The 16,829-nt window shown below is 43.8% G+C and overlaps 1 long non-coding RNA gene across 1 annotated transcript in view; it reads left to right on the top strand.

Moving 5' to 3' along the window:
• The window catches only part of LOC148053216 (uncharacterized), a 13,111-nt gene extending 5,999 nt beyond the window's left edge, over window positions 1-7,112 (top strand). Inside the window, exon 2 of the long non-coding RNA XR_015708797.1 lies at window positions 5,840-7,112. This is a non-coding gene — a long non-coding RNA (uncharacterized LOC148053216). The remainder of the gene's footprint in view (window positions 1-5,839) is intronic.
• The last annotated feature ends 9,717 nt before the right edge of the window (window positions 7,113-16,829 follow it).

Below are 16,829 nucleotides of genomic sequence, written 5' to 3' on the forward strand. Positions count from 1 at the left end.
ATCTGGCCCCGTGTTTGTGCACACTGCTGGATCGACGCTGCCGGGACGGGAATTCCCTTGGTACATTAATTCACAGCAAACCGCAGACTCTGGAAGCCCTGGCCTTGTGATCATTTGTCACATCAACCCCGCTGAGGAGGAATCTGTCTCTCGCGAGTCAGAAAACCCTTTGCTCTCTGTTGGCATCAGATTCTCCTGGTGTCGCGCGCAGTTGCACCTCCAGGAGGTGTAATGACCGAATGTGTTTAGAAGTCAAATGCAAAACTCTGGCATACGCAGGTTCTGGTTCACGCCGTATTACATGAAGGGCTGCGAGATGGAAGCTGATTTTAGCTTCAACTCTGATCCGTTCCTCTGATACGGGTTTATGCTCAGCGTGGGTTTGGTTAAAGCAGTCACTGCTTACCTCGCTGAATAGTTTTCCGTCTCTTTTGACCAAAGCATACCTTACCTGCAGTGTGGGCCAAAGCGATGCCGGACAAGAGTTTAAAAACAAAGCTTGGGAAGCTCTCCAGGTTGTCCTTTTTGGGGATGCACACTGTTGTCTTGCACAAAAATTAATCCCGACACAGTTTTCCTTCTATTAATCATATCAGAAGAGCTGCCAGAGAGTGACAGCTCTTAGCCAGCACCACCCTACCGTGGTTCAAAGATCTGAACTGTTTCAGCAACCTCCATGTGGAGGGGTTAAAAGCACATTAAAAAATACTTTGTGTTGCCCTGTCCTACAACTTGCATTAAAAGTCTTAAGAAGTTTAAAATCATAAAGCAGGAGAAAAGGAAGCACATTTGATAGTTTAAAACTGTACCCTACCCTGCTGAATACTCAAAGCCGGCATTGAACAGGAAATGTAGTTTAATTTTATAGACTTACGTTCTTTTGGTTGGTTGGTGTTTTTATGAAGGAGGAAGATATTTCTGTAGAGGGATTATAACCTGGGGAAAACAATTTTGATTTTTTTTTGTGTGCACTGAATTAATTTATTTGTGTATTATATAGCAACAGTTTTAAGATCTGTCACCTCTGCAGACTCAGTCCTGTGAGGCATTGAGGGACAATTTTTTCAGGGGCAGAGAGGCATCTAATAACATTTCAAAACAGTTGCAAGTGCTGTACTATTAATTTTAATAGGACACAGGTGCCTAGATGTTTTGTAAGGTCCTGAAGAAGCCGACGGATTTAGGAGCCTAAAGCAGAGCATAGGCTGACTTTAGGTGTCTATATACCAAACTGCCGTCGTGGATCGCCCAGCTCAGGAGGCACGCTCCCTGGGTGCTACAGCGCTGTTTCTGTGCTTGCCAGAGCCATCCCGCAGTGAGCAGCTACGTACAGGGGTACCTAGGAATCATTCAGGAGCCAGCGCGCAGGCTTTGCCCATGCCTACCGGCTCCAGCAAAACCGAGCTCAGCACTGCTTTCTTTACTAGATGTCCTCATGGTGGTGTCAGTTCCCATCTTTCCTAGGATAGCCTACAAGTTAGGGTGTCTCCCCTGGAGGTGGGAAACGTGCGTTTAACACTTTCCTCCTCCCAAAGCCACGCAAAGTCATGGCTCCCTTCTCTCTAAAAAGTGCCCTGGTCACCAGGCTGTGGGACGGGATCATCCTTACCCCTCCTCTGGGGGTTTTATCCCGTTGCAGAAAGGAACTAAACTATCACAGGGTCAAAAGGCGAAGAAACGAGTGAGCTTGCCTTTGTGAAAGGTGCTCAAAACAATAAACTGGGAGGGGGCAGTGCACTGCTTCCAGGACTGTATACTTTACCTATCTATAATGGCTGCATAATGGAAAATACAGGGCCGGGGAGTCCCTTAGCCCAGGCGATGGTGCGTGCCACTGGGGCGTGCCCTGCGCGCTGACCCTCCTTCTGGCCGCGGCATCCGTGAGCCTTTCCGTAATGTTGCGCAGCTTCACTGGAGCAGATGGAGGGTGTCGCAGCTATTAACATGAAGGCACTAACAAATATCTCTTATGGATTTTAGCCTTGAGTAGCTGAATCATTAGGTACCTACATAATGTAAGAAATTCATCCCGGAGTGCCTGAAGCTCCCACTGAAGTTACTGGGCTCACACTCGGCAGCATGAGCGTCAAAATAATGTAGGTGCCTTCTTCTGGAAAGGAAATATATCCCTAACATAAAGGTCAAATGGCACTTATAACAACATTAATAATTTAAGAGCGTCGTGCTATTGAATTCTAGGAATTATTAGACCTGTTTGGCAATACTGTTCAGTTGCTTTTACAACAGAAATATGCTGTTTACCTACTGAGAGATTCATGAGGAAAAAAATCCAATCCGTATCAACGAGTAAGATATTTTCCTTACCAGAGATATTGATTTAAATATTGACTTCGCTGCTGGAGGGATATTTCACTCCATGCTGCAGATACTCATTGTCAAGTGACATGTGTTTCATGTACTAATAAAAATGTGACTTCTGGCCCAGTAATCTTATCTGGATGATTCTGACTTTTTGCATTCGGCTTGGTCTGAAGCAGTTGTCCTTTCTAAAATTGAATACATATTTTCTTCTGAGTGTCAATGCACTTCGCCCCATGTGAATTACTTGCAACTAAGATCAAAACAAACAAACGTTAAAAAACCCCCGCACACAGCCCCTTTGTCCTATTAGTTCGTTTTCCTTTCAATCTTTCAGCAACGGGTTTAGGCTCTGTAAGACAGAAGTTCTTTATTTAGCAACAGAAAAGGTGCCGCCGCAGAACCTGTTACAGCTTGTCAGAAAACCAGCCCGAGTGTGTTCTGGGACAAGGACTGTCTTTTTATTACGGGGTTATACAACAGCTCTCACATTGGCTTGCTGACCCCGAGCAGGCCTGGCGATAGTAATAACGATAACAATAGCTTATGCCACCGAGTACCAACCCCATGCTCAGGAGGGCTGCGATAGCTCCCGTCACAGAGCAGAGGTGCCAGCTCCCCCTTGTGCAAAGTGCCAGCCCAGAAGGGGAAAAAAAAAGAGGAAAAATCCCAGCCTCCCATAGCCCCCAACTTATAGATGTGACAATTTATTTCATTGGAGCATTGTATCCACGAAGCAGGGGATATTGCTGAACAGTTTCACTGATGCTAATATTCTCATTACTGGACAGCCGGTCCTACCCGAGGAGCTCGGACCTGTGCGTGTGTAGAATCGCACGCTCCGAACGAAACCGCTCTGGAGGGGAGCCGGGCATGCTGCTGCCACGCAGCTCGGCAGCACGGAGGCCGGTGGGACTGGGAGCACGAGGTGGCGGGTAACGACCTGAACGCTTGTGGTCCCTCCCTCCTTCTCTTACGCACCATCAGGACAAGGTGAAAACGTGAGGCATTGGTGATGCTCACACATCAGCTCTTTGGCCTCTTCGGGAGTCGCCCCAGCTCCCTGCAAGTGAGATAACAAGAAAATGGAGTTGTTTTCAGAGGGGAATTGCATGCAAAAGATTGCTTCTGGTCTGAAATTCCTGAGGTCAGCTGTGCCCGTAGCTTCTAGGTACTAGCACTATCCCGTTCGCAGCAGAGGACTGGTGGTGTCCGAATGCAAGAAGACAGGCTTTGCCTGGGAAAAGTCTCCCTGTAAATCTTTCCCTTGGAAACAGAATTTCAGGTCGTACCCAGGGGTCCAAGGCCTTTGTTCAGCTCTTGACCCATCAGGACAGAGAGAGGGGCAGAGGCGTACGCTCCTGGAGGTTATCCGCAGCCAAGAAGGGACAAAGCTGGCAGAAAGGCAAAATCTCAGACCCCGTTAGTAGAGCGCTTCTCTGCCTGGCCTCTGCTAACGGGGTTCTGTGGCGCTGTGATGAGAAGCTGTTTGTTTTGGGAGAAACAGGGGGACTTTGGGTCACTTGCAGATTTTTTTTTCCTGTAGTGAATTTACAGCAAACATGAGAACTGGAACTACGGCGTAAATTCACCTTATATTTTACTAGAGGTTACTTAGCTAACCTTTCCGTCTACTTGCAAACAAGGAATTCACCTTTTTCTTCGACCACAATGTTTTAACTGAAATTTTGGGGTAAACAAACGTGCCAAGTCTTTATTAACCCCAGCAGTGTAATTTCTCATTACAAGACTGTGATTCAGAGGAAACAGCGCTGCTAAAACAGCTACCGAGTCCCAGCAAAAACGACAGTTTTCCTCAATCAGTTCCTTTTGTGACCTTGATCTGAACCTTAATCTGTTTTAGCAAAATTCTTTTTATTAGCCATTCATACTTAATCATACTGCTAATTTTCCTGTTTTTAAACTATCAATTTAAGGCTGCTTTTTCATGTAACTAATCAAGGCTGATGTATGTTATTTTGGCTATGATTTCTAATAATTATTCTTAAGAGTTTTTTAAGTCCGCGCTTTCCATAGATAACTGTCAAAATTGTAGACGGGGGCAGCACGGCTTGTTTCTGTGATATTGCACATACAAGTCTGCTTTCTTATCGTTAGTGAAAATAACCATTACAAGCATTGTATAGGGGATCTGAGCCTCATCTTCTTTTCATTCCTTACATCAGCAGTTGCTTTTCATTAGTGTTATTATTGCAGACGAGCAGCGTTGGAGGGAAGAAGGGTTTTCAGGATCAGGCTCCATTTGAGATATTTAGAATAAAAAAATAAACATACTTGCAGCTGTCTCACGAAGACTGTAAACTGTTGTAGCTAGTGACTAGTGATTTTTCTTTGCCTATGATATTAAAGAACAGATTGTGTTACTATACTTATCTCTACCTTTACAAACAAATACACCAGGAAAATATGTCGAGCAGAAGAAACCACGCTTGTTATCAAATGCTTAGCTACACTGACTACAGGTTTTTGTACTTTTTTTGGCAAAAGCTTCAAAACATATTGTGGCTTGGTTAAGCTCCGAATTCTTTACAGTGTAAAGGGAGCCTTTTTGTGTCCGTAGCACGCGCTCGGCTCTCCACCGAAGGCAGCAGTTCGCTGCTGTTATTTGCCATTCGTACGGCTGCCGCACAGAGATCGCGATCCCCTGTCCTGGGCTTTGTACCCAGCAGAGGCGCTTCTTCCCCCACCGAACTGATTAACATCACGGCAGGGCTGTGATCTTCAAAGCCTGGCGCTTCTGGTTGGGTTTTTGTTGGAGTTTGTGGAGCTGAGCGAGTAGCGGGGGCTTTGTGCGCGTGCAGCGGGGTGGTTGCGGGGGGTCGGACACGGCCCCCCCGGTTAGAGGTGCCGTTGGAGCAGCACGTGGGGAGAAACTTCACAAGCATTTTCCAGCCGAAACCTCTCGCTCTGTGCTCAGTGGGACTTTGTCAAGTGACGCGCTAACGTTTCGTTAGGGAGTGAAGCAGATTTCTTAATTGCGAGCGAACTAAGTCTGACAGATAGGATTTTCTACTCTGAAGAGGGAGGAAAGCCAGAAACTTGATACCTTCCTGTTGGTTTGTGAGGTTTTGTGGGCTTTTTTTTTTGTGGAAGATGCTCAGATGTCTTGGTAATGGGTTCCCCTGCCAGATGGAAGGCAATGGCTGGAAGAGTAGATGAACAAAGACTATACACAATCTTTTTCCCTAATTAAATCCTTTTTTCTGTAAAAGTGCAATATTTTCCCCACCAGATTGAAGGGATTGCCATGTATGATTGTTTAAACAGCTATAGGTTAATTGTGTTATATGTATCTGTAGAAAAATTAATGCTATATGCAAAAATGGATGAAAGTGCTCAAATAGCCCGCTAATTAACTCAGCCCTATAGTTAGCAGGGTTGGCATTAGAGGAAAGAATAATGCCTGTTCAATCCGAAACCTTCCCTCCCTCTCCATCCATTTTATCTCTTCTTGTCACTTCCTATTAGCTGATCATGACATCTTATCTTTTTCCTGAAGGGTGGGCCAGAAGATTACTTTGGAGCTCATGTAAGTGACACTCTAAGGATTGGCCAGCAGCGGGTTCAGCGGCCCCAGCCCCTGGAGCCACGGGATGTCATCCCCGTGACATGCCTGGAAACCCCAGCTCATCCCTCAACTGTCCGGTCACAGCAGCATCTCCGTCATGTTGCACTTCAAGTCTGTCACTGGCATGGGTTCATGCTCCTCACCCGGGAACCCTTCTCTTTCTTGCTGAGGACCGCGTTTTTATTTTTAACGCGGAGTCCTTCACATCAGTGGTGGTGATGGTTTCTTTTGCAAGATGGGATTCTGCCATAGGAAGGGTTGGCTGGGGATCATACAGCAAATCTGCACGCATGTGCTAAGAGAGGAGCTGTGCACGAAGGCTTCCTAGACAGCATTTGAAATGTATTTATTTTTCAGTGATTTTGAAAGATTTTGGGCTGATAGCTCTGGACACCAGCTCTGGTCTCTGCACTTTCTTTTTCGCATCCTCTGTGGGAAGCAGTTTTTGGGAGAGCTCTGCCTGCCCGGAGGTGTGGGGCTGTCCCGGCAGCTTTGCCCCACGCCGGCCACCTGGTCCCTAGAGCCCAGGACGCCCCCGATGCCAGGGCACAGCCAGAGCGCTCCCACCAGCTGTAGCCAGACATTATGGCTCGTGCTGGAGGGACTCGGTGCCGGCACCGTAATTGCAGGCGAGCTAGATTTTTGCTGTGGCATTACAAATTCCCCCAGGGAAGCCCACAACTATGACCATTTACATGGTAACGTTGTCAGGCATGAGTCATTTTCTTCCCTCTCTCCCTGTCTGTCTCTGTTTCTCCTCTCACACACGCACACTCACAAATGCAAGCACAAATCAACAAACTGGTAAATAAAATTTAACTGATGCTTTAGTGCATTTTCAGCTCCTTTCTTCTGGCTGAGTGTACAGTTTGATGTACTTTTTTTTTTGCTATAAAATGTAGCACAAAATGTATGGGCTATGTGAATGTTGATGCTGGAATGATGACTCTTGTGTCTTCTGCTTCCTATTATGTTTTTTTACCAGGTTACCTTTAAGAGTGCTTTAACTAAAAAATTAATCAGTAAAAGTAGTCCTTAAAAGAGAAATCTTTGTCAATACAATAAAATAGGAAACTTGCAAAGCGAGTGACAAGGTCGCTGTTTAAGAAGCTGTTTCATCTAACTCCTTCCTTCATACTCCAACTCTGCTAAGCTTATTGCCACCCTTTTCCTACGCATCTGAATAAATGCAATGTGTATAGCATCATTGTATTGGCTACATTATCATGATTCCCATGAGTAATTACTTGCAGTTTTGGTGTCCTTGGCTCTGAATGTCTCCGTGAAGCAACTTTCTCGTGTACTCTGAAATGTTCACTTTGGTGCTTTAAAAAAAAAAAATAGAGCATCCACTAAAATAAAGTTTGGATAATCGCCGCAAAGTTGTGGGTGCCTGGATTAAGGTTGCTTTTGCAAGACAAACGTGTCAGGTTTGTGCACGCATCCTGATCGTCCTGAGGAACATCGTGCAGGGGATCGCTGCTGAACCACACGCTCTGTCTTAAGCGGGAATGGATTTGATTTCCCCCCTCTCCTCCGCTTTTGTCACTCTCCCTCCAGCACGATGCGTGAGACGGGGTCTGTGGCACCCGTGCCGTGTTGCCACCTGACAGGCGGGGTGAAAGAGCCCTACTCTAAAACACAGCAGGGCTCAGCTTAGGTGATCCTGGGGGTCGTCAAAAGGGAGGACGGAGGTAGAGGAAAAAGTAGGTAAATTTGTATATCACAGTGGCTGTCTGGATGAAAATTTTGGATGCGGTGACCCAGTCTGCATGGCCAAATCTGTGCTGAAGATGCCGCTGGGGATATGGAACCATGAGTTTGGTGGTGAGGCCTCAGGTTTTGCATTTGGTTAGATTTACGTTTGCGGAGTGAGCAGAGGGTGAATAATTTATGGTGGTGACCACTTAGATACCATATGTCTTTTTTTTTTTAAAGCAGTATGGTTTTTTTAGTACACAAAAGGGAACAGACACTGGAGCTGAACTTTCTTAATCTTATTCAAGAAAAGAATACTTAAACATCCTTAAGGTAAAGGGAGCCCTTTCTAGACACTTTGTATCTCCACTAAACTTCACTAGTCAGCATCACTCTGTTTTCATGATGAAAAATAAATCCAGAGTGGTTGCACAGCATCACACACAAGAAGAAACGACATGACTTTTACACCGGCCTCAGTAAGAGAGCACCCTTTAGCGTAGTTGTAAAGTTTAGTGAAAGCGTGTGTCTGTCCATTGTTTAAAAATGCATATTTAAATAAATAACTGCTCAATTCCCATCTGACAGTATATAAATGGTAGTCTTGATGTCACAGGCGAATTTTTGTAGGTGGTTAGCACTGTTGTTGCTGGGGCATTGCATTGGAAACATTCTATTGTGTATTTTATTTTGCCATGAGAAAAATGAAATCCTCGCGTACTAGGAGTTCACATGTCCCTTTAAGTCTTAAAATATGTTAATTTTACATGCCAAAGTCTTAAGAAGTGTTTGACTGCCCATGGCTTTTGTGTGCATCTCCAGATGGCAGATGCCATTTTGTGTTTCCCATTAATTGAGTAAATTTCCTTGCTCTTTGTACATATTGCAGAGGAAGCCATTCTCTGCTTTCAATAGGACAGAACAGCTCTTTGGCATCAAACCCTTCTGGTCTGGTGGTACTAAAACTGTTTTAAGGTGGAATTCTGAGAACGAGCTGTTGGCAATACAGATTTCCTCTGTTGTAGATGAAAGTCAGACGTTTAACAGTTATCTTAGAAATATCTTGAGGGTTTTTCCTGGTGAATTGTGAAACAAACCAGTTAGGATAACCTCAGGGGCTGAAGACATAATAAGATATACGTTTTTTCAATATTCATTTAGCTAAAGGAAAACAAATCTTTCATCTTGGAGGGCATTGTTTTTCATTCATTTTTTTGCCAGTTCTGTTTTTTTCCTCTCTCACTTTCTAGATATTTAAAAAAAAAAAAAAAAGTCTCAGGGCCTTTAAAATCCTTCACTTTGTCCAAACATTATTGTATTTGTAGAAATCTGCAGTACTGCTTTTTTGGGCAGAAACAGCAAAAGAGTGTGTGATGGGACCACCGCAAGAAACACCCGGGGTGCCATAGGAGATCCAGTGCCGGGAAGCAGCGACGGCCGCCCCACCGCTGGCACCGGGCACCCTCGCGTGCCTTCTCCAGCACAGAGCCCATGGGGTCCCTGCCGCACCCAGCCCCGTCAAGCACCACTCGCCCGAGCCACCCACCAGGTCACCCCCAGCGGGGAGCAGGCACAGCGGGTGCCGCCGCAGCTGCTTGTGCCCGAAATGCTTGATCACAGTCGAAAAACTTCCAGGCAGAACCGTATCAACGTATCAGGGGGCAAGAAAGGGGAAAGAAAAAAAATAAAGTTTGTGTAAGAGACTGTATGGCAGTTTTTCCATTGATCTCAGTGGAGCAAGGATTTCCCCTGTGTGCTAAGATATTAATAGGAACCATAGCACTTCTTTCAAAAATGTCTTCAGCTGGTACGAGAGCATTTTAAGACTGAAAGCTGTGGTGCTCAGGATAAAAAGGCGTAGCGGTTGTACAGCTAAGCATGCCCTGAGTCCAGATGAATTTCTATATGGAGGTTATAGCATTTATAAATTTCTGGTGTTTGTGAGAAGGAGAATTTATGCACAGCAGTGCTTTAGAAGTGGCTTAACATGTTTTTACGCCGAGATAAAATGAGTCCAGCAATGAGATTTTAAATCACCCTTTTTAATTTTTTTCTGTGTGTTCACTCTTCCAAACTCCCTGTAGAAGGGAGGCAAAACAAATATCCTGTCTGTTTGAAAAAGAATATAGAAGACAGAAGTTAATGCTCATCAAAGAAACCAAGATTATATGTCATGTTATTAATCAGATTTTTATCATGGTAAGTGGTGTCCAGATATAGTTGAAGTGGGCAGTGTACATAATAACATAATTATGGGTGTTATAGTGACGTAACAGCAGCAGGAGCTCGGCTCCTGACTCCTTTGTTTTCCATTCACACCCACCATCATCTACGGCTATATTTAGTTGTTTTTCACAGTGCTACCTAATACTGTCATCCCAAGTATTTTTTTTTAAGTAAAAACATAAAGATAAGACCATATTGATTTTCCATGGAAGCCCGAACACTGGAATCTTTTCTTGCAGATGATAATTCAAACTGAGGGGAGGGTGGGGTTCTTTTGTTTTGTTTTTTTGTTTTTTTTTTTTTTTTGTAGATTATTGTCATCTTTTGTGTGTTAAGTGCAATTGCAGTCGGGGCAGAGCGGCAGCTGGTGGGAACCGTCCCAGTTCCACTGCCTTCTGCGGGCTGGAACTATCTGTGTCGGCTGAGGAGCTGCTCCAGACAATTTAAGGCAAGCTCGTGGAGCGTGAAAGGACTGAGATTATTACATAACTAAGTGGTGGTTGGGGATTTAAATAAAGGAAGTTTTGACTGCTGAATTGCTGCACTTTAACAGTTCTCAGTCTATCATTTTTGGCACAGCTTGTTTGCGTGGGCTTGCAGTTCCAAAGACACCTGAAAACCACCGGCGTGCTTCTCAGGTAGCGCTGGCACGGTGTAGGGCAGCAAAGCTCAGACCCTGGGAGGCGTTTGCAGCAGGAGCATTGCATTCTGCTCACGCCCCATTGTAACCTAACTTCCCAGGCCCAGAAGTTAGGCAGTGTGATTCTCCCACAAGAAAAGGTCTCATTTTCAAAATACAGCTTTTGTGGTGAGACATACCTGCTGTGGTGAACTAATTATTGGTATGTGGGGCTGTGTGACAGCGGTGGGCATTTTGCTTTGGCCCACAACAAGAAAAAAAGAGGTTTAATGCCTCATGGAGCACTGATTTTTCCACCTATGTCCTCGTTATCACAGAACTGGCCTCTGAATTAAAGCAAAGGCTTTGTCAAACACCACCAAATCAAGTATGCCGCGAGTGAAGCTTGCAATGCAAACACCAGAAGTGTCTTCTGTGTTTAGCAGTATAGGAAAGCGTGATGCTGTTATAAAGACGCTGTCAGGAGTCCCAGACTAGATGAAGCCACAAGTCCAAGAGCCCTGGAAGGGTGTTGCTTGCCAGCTTTACAATAGGTTTATTCAGCAGGAGTCAGCAGGGTTGCCTATCTGTGTTCCCATAGTCAAAGCTCATTCATTCTGTGCAACATAGATCAACTCTGATGCAACTATTGATATCTGTAGAGCACTTGCCCTACTGCTGTGATTTAAAAAAAAAATCAGCACTGTAGTTACAAAGCATTACTGGACTCCTCTATGTTGTATTTATTGCAACATCGCAGCTCCCTCTTTCTTTACTTGAGTACACATACTATGTCTTACCCAAAGCAGCGTGATCATGTGAACAAAGACGGAGAGGGGTCTGTATTAGGAAGAGCTTTCAAAAATTATACCCTCTTCCCAAGATCTTTTAAAAAATATTTTAACAGCGGACAAACAGTCTCAGCCTCGTTCTTTGCATAAGTTCAGTGACACTGCACTGAGGATCCGGGTCATTCAATATTTATTTTTCTTTTAAATGATTCCAGAATAAATAAAACACTGTCCATCCTTGCCTTCTTCTGGACCTGTTTTGATCACCTCAGCTCTATGTAGGAAAGTGGTTGCACTGTATCACCAAGTCACTGTGTGCTTGGGTATGTTTTGGAACTGCTCGCAATGGTCCACCGCAGTTTTTGAGAGAGAGATGAACGATGCCATGGGGAGCCGCCCGGACTGAGACTGCCAAGGTGCAAGACAAGGGGATCACCTGTAGCCAGCCATGTAGAAGGCAACTAATACATCGAATAACAGTAGCACAGACAACTGATCTTTGTCTACTGCCAAGACAAGCACTTCTGCTAATGAGATCAATGCAGTCTTCCATATCTAATAAGGCTTATGCTCAGCTTGATGAAGGTGAAGACAGAAGTTCCTAAAAAGCCTGATTTTAATAGCCATGTTCAAGCAGAACTCCCTTTTGCCTCATTGGGCAGTGCAAAAAGGCTTAGAGCATAAGACAGGAGATTAGGATCTTGGACAGAGGAATTCTCTTCATTACTTTGCACGGCATATGGCAGACCACTGCCTCAGTTTCCCTGACTTCATAGCATTGCTTTCTTTCCCCAAAAAGAGTTGTCTGACTGAATTCAGAAGCATGAAAGAGGTTCTCATATGCCACAATGCTTAAAGCTGGAGAAATGCCTATAAATATGTAAATGAGAGTTTTGCTTTATCCTGGGAAGGGCTGAAACTTTCCTCAGGAGACTTTCTCTGACTTCAGGACTGGCTTCAGTGAGTACCCTTGGCAATGCAAAATGGAAGTGCTTGAATAAATGAACTGGAAGATGTACATGTAGCTCCTACCACTCCCCGAATACCTTTCCCAGCTCTGAATGCAACACAGGTTTTAATCATGGAGCAACAGATGATTGATGGATGATTAATAGCTAATTTGCGAGATTCATTTAACTTCATTTTACTTATACACCGTATGTAGAATTAGTTAAGGCTTGTACAGGAAAGGAAGTGATGAGCCATTGTTCCCATTAAATTATAATGACAGCCTTCCTCATCACTGTATATTTATTATGTAAGAAAAGGAAATGTCTAGTAAAAATCTGTATAGGTTAATAACACCTTCATAATATAGTCCCTCTTTTCTATTGACTTGAATAGCCCTCCTACTGACTTTTACTGGATTATTAGAGTTAATTACATCAATTGCAATATAATTGATTCTTAAATACTATGTAGGAACCTCATACAATTATGGAAAAACAAAAGTCATCTAGACATCTCCGATCAGAAAAGATTTGGAATTCCTGCACATTTAATTCCTGATAATCACCAGTCAGTTTGGACATTAAGATTGCAGGGTTTCTTGTTTTCTTTCTGTTAGGTTTTGACAGAATTGATAGTTTTACAACATTTAACTCAGTGTGCATGGAAATATAAGATTAAAGAGACGAATGTAATTTGCTAAAATCGTTACTTCGTCTCCTAAAAGTGAAATGTATTACCTGCCTGTCTATATTAAAATACAACTTATGCTCACACATGCATGCTCAAGAGGAAAAAAAAAAACAGAAATATGTATTTATCATTCAAGGTTGAAGTCCTTTATCCACAGGTGCAAGCGTTCCTACAGATCTTGCTTGCTGAAGTCACCAAGGGCCTTCAATGTAATGACATGAAGCAGAGCTGAACACTGATCTCCAGAGGATAGAAGATCTATGCATTATTTCACTGAGTAACTTTGACATAAAAACGGTTTCTAAAGGATGGTCCTGTATTCCAGATAAAGATTACAGACCATTCAAAAGAAGGTGCTTTAAGATAAACCCTCTGAGGCATGCTACAACATTATTAAGCAGCAGTTCAACTTTAAAGCCAGTCAGACATAACATTTTCTGTGAGTCTGTTCTTGGTCAGAGTCCCCTGTGGTAGCAGTGCAGGAGATGTTAGTAATTTTATTTTTATTTTTGAGTTGGCTTTGTTACGGTTCTCCAGTGGCCTTCTAGGAGCTGTGTGGCATTTTGTGAGAGTGAGTTTGCTTTGTGTTTGCGGCTAGATTGTGGAGCTAAAGTCTTCACAAGGTACATTCAACCCTCTTTATGTTGCTCCATTAAATGTCCCCGAGTCAATTCAGTTGGTGTGGGGATATCACTTCAGAGTTCCAGCTAAGCAATATGTGCAAGTTATTATTATGTGAAATAGTAACTTCTGTTACAGTTATTATTTTTAGTATTATTATTAATATTTTTGCTTTACAGCTTAATGCACACACTTAACCACACTGCAGCAGCTGGCTATCAAAGGCTTCCCTGAGGAAAAATTAAGCACTTAGAGCAATAAATTATGAAAAGACTACGTCTAAGGGCACCATCCACCTTGTTCTCACACCCGCTTTAAGTGTTAAATAAATCATAACATCCTGTTCATCGTGCCGTCAGTAGGGGTTAAATAAGTCACTGTAAATGAGCTCCAAATCATAGGACGTAGCTGGCTTCCAAGTTTTTTGTTTGCAAGGAGAAACAGCTCCAGGCCTTTTGATAGTTCGGGTCTTTAAGGAAAGCCTTTTTTCCATTCCAACTACTTCCTGTTAATGTGGAAATGAGAGGAAATGAACATTAAGCAGAAGGATGGGCCCACCCTTTTCCAGTCGTGTGCCTAATTTGTCAGGTGCAATATTGGCACCTGGAGGCTTGTTTTGGCTCCTATTACATCCTTGCTGGGGAAATATCAGAATACTTGTAACTAGCGGCATAGGACTTCAAAGCGTTTTTGTTATAGGGAAAAAGAAGAAAGGCTGCCGTCATTAGAAGATGCAGAATTGAATGGCCCGGTTTGTTTGCTAAGTGTAAGGGTTATAAACAGCAATGAGTTAAAAAAAAGAAGAGAAAAAGTATGTGACATTTCATTCTAAACCTACCTGTGACGGTTAAGCGTGTAAGGAGGTACACCCCATAAAACGGCCTCTTGGAAATATACATGCCTTGAATATGTTCTTCATACTTCTGATCTTCATATAAAATACCCCATTGCTGAGGATTTGTCGACACGTATGTGCATTTCAGTAGGACGCATAAGTGTTTTGTGATAAAACGATTTATGGCCTTTGAGCTACAAAGATGGCAAAGCTGTAAGGGGCTCTGGATCTTAGATCAAAATCTGCAAACGTTGGTGCCAGAGCCTGCCTGGTGTCTTTACTTTATGCTAAACACCTCTGTCCTGCTTTCTCCTGTGGGACCTTTCTTGGATTAAGGAACTGCCCAAGATGAGTAAGAGTGCTCATGCTTGGCCAGTATAGTAGTGATGCATCTCTCTGGCCGAATCTGTAGAAAAAAATGTATTTAAGGCTCTGGTAATGGAAAGAATGAGACTGAAGTAGAACTTATTCCCCAGTAGTGTCCTGAACTGTGAAGTGACTAGGGTTGGTTTGGATTTTTAGAACCGATTAACGTTTTGGACCAAAGTAACCATTCGTGTGTCACTTTTTTCAGTCATGAATTACACTTAATTAGCATTTCAGGGTGGGAGGAGGGGAGACAGTGTAGCTAATTATTATTTCATTCAGGTAAACCATGGTGAATCAAGCCATGAGTGATATATACAGATCTGCAACTGTTCTGAGAGCAAATCCGTTCAGATCAGTGAAATGAGATAATAGAGTTGGGAAATCCAGCTGCTGTGCAGATGTTGGCTGGAATTTTCCAGAGAAAAGCAGTTATGCCATTTTTCGTGCCTGATTCTGCATCCTTTGCTCAGGAGGAGGTCTCTCTTGCTGGAGGGCAAGTTACTGCAGGGCAAGCAAACCCCATGCTGAGGAATCACCAGTGGGTTTGGGATTCACTGACCCCTTTCTCCAAAGTTAGTTCAACCTGTACCTGGGTTAGGTGGAAGTCTTGAGGTCAAGCATCCACAGTGAGCTCTTCCCTGTGAGCAGCCAATATGCAGTGCCTCGTTTCAGCCTTCCTGGACTTGCAAGCAGTCTCCGTTTGACTGTAGAAGATGACTGTGTGTTTTGGAGTGACTGTTTCTTTCTTCACCTGAGCACTGCCAGGTGATCAATCGTTTACTTGAAGGGCACTGTCTTTTGCAGCCACCAAAGATTTCTTTTTTATGCTTCTCTGACTTACACAAGGCATTAGACCAGTAGAGGAGACACAAGAGTCACTTGATGGCAGTTCTATCTTGGTGCTCAGGGCACTTCACCACCTTTTTTGTCAGAGCCAGTGATTCTTGGCCTTCATCTTCTTGAGAGTGTGCCGACGACCTCCTGTCCAAATCCCATCAAGATGAGGCTTCTTTGTCATAGAATCATAGAATAGTTTGGGTTGGAAGGGGCCTTTAAAGGTCATCTAGTCCAACCCCCCCTGCAATGAGCAGGGACATCTTCAACTAGATCATGTTGCCCAGAGCCCCATCCAACCTGACCTTGAATATTTCCAGGGATGGGGCATCTACCACCTCATGGGCAACCTGTTCCAGTGTTTCACCACACTCATCATAAAAAATTTTTTTCCTTATATCTAGTCTAAATCTGCCTTCTTTTAGCTGAAAACCATTACCCCTTGTCCTGTTGCAACAGGCCCTACTAAAAAGTCTGTCCCCATCTTTCTTATAAGCCCTCTTTAAGTATTGAAAGGCTGCAATAAGGTCTCCCTGGAGCCTTCTCTTCTCCAGGCTGAACAACCCCAATTCTCTCAGCCTGTCCTCATAGGAGAGGTGTTCTACCCCTCTGATCATTTTGTCTAGGGAAAGAAATCTGAGGTGGATATGCATACAACAGCAGTAGTACGTATAGTGTGATGGCTTCGATGCAAGGGCTCTGCAGCAAGGACAATTTAGTTTAAACTGTTCATCAGCCATTTAAACTCAGCCCAAGGATTTTGCACTGAAGTGGCTGAGGATCACTCATGTGATGTGTCCTGCTGACTCAGCGGTGAGGATGGGGGATCTTGAGCTACAGGAGAGATACAGAAGTGGTTGGAGGCAAGAAAAGAGAGGAGCTTAATAATCCTTTACTTCCACCCCCAGAGACATTTCTGCTGATTGTGGCCTATTATATGGTAAACTGCAGAACTACAAAAAGCCAGAAAAACTCTGAAATAAGGGCAAGGATTGTCCTATATATGCTTATTTTCCTCTAGTAACATTCCCTATTCTCCATTATCCCAGGGACACCAGGAAGGATTATTGCTGCAAGAGACCTGGGTGATCTCTCTGCCTTCACAGATCACCATTATACTGATAGTTCCTGAACGAGTCTGAGGTACGTACATTGCCAGCATACAGTGGCACTGCATGATCTAGGTAATTGACTTTCTTGCTTTCTAATTTTTGGGCTTAAGTAGGTCACCCTCTACAAACTCAGAGTCATGAATTTTGGGGAACAGGTAACTCGTCCTCCTTGCAG

The sequence above is a fragment of the Nipponia nippon genome, unplaced genomic scaffold (assembly GCF_047370975.1).
Source record: "Nipponia nippon isolate SJK-2023a ecotype South Korea unplaced genomic scaffold, ASM4737097v1 scaffold_4, whole genome shotgun sequence".
Taxonomy (NCBI): domain Eukaryota; kingdom Metazoa; phylum Chordata; class Aves; order Pelecaniformes; family Threskiornithidae; genus Nipponia; species Nipponia nippon.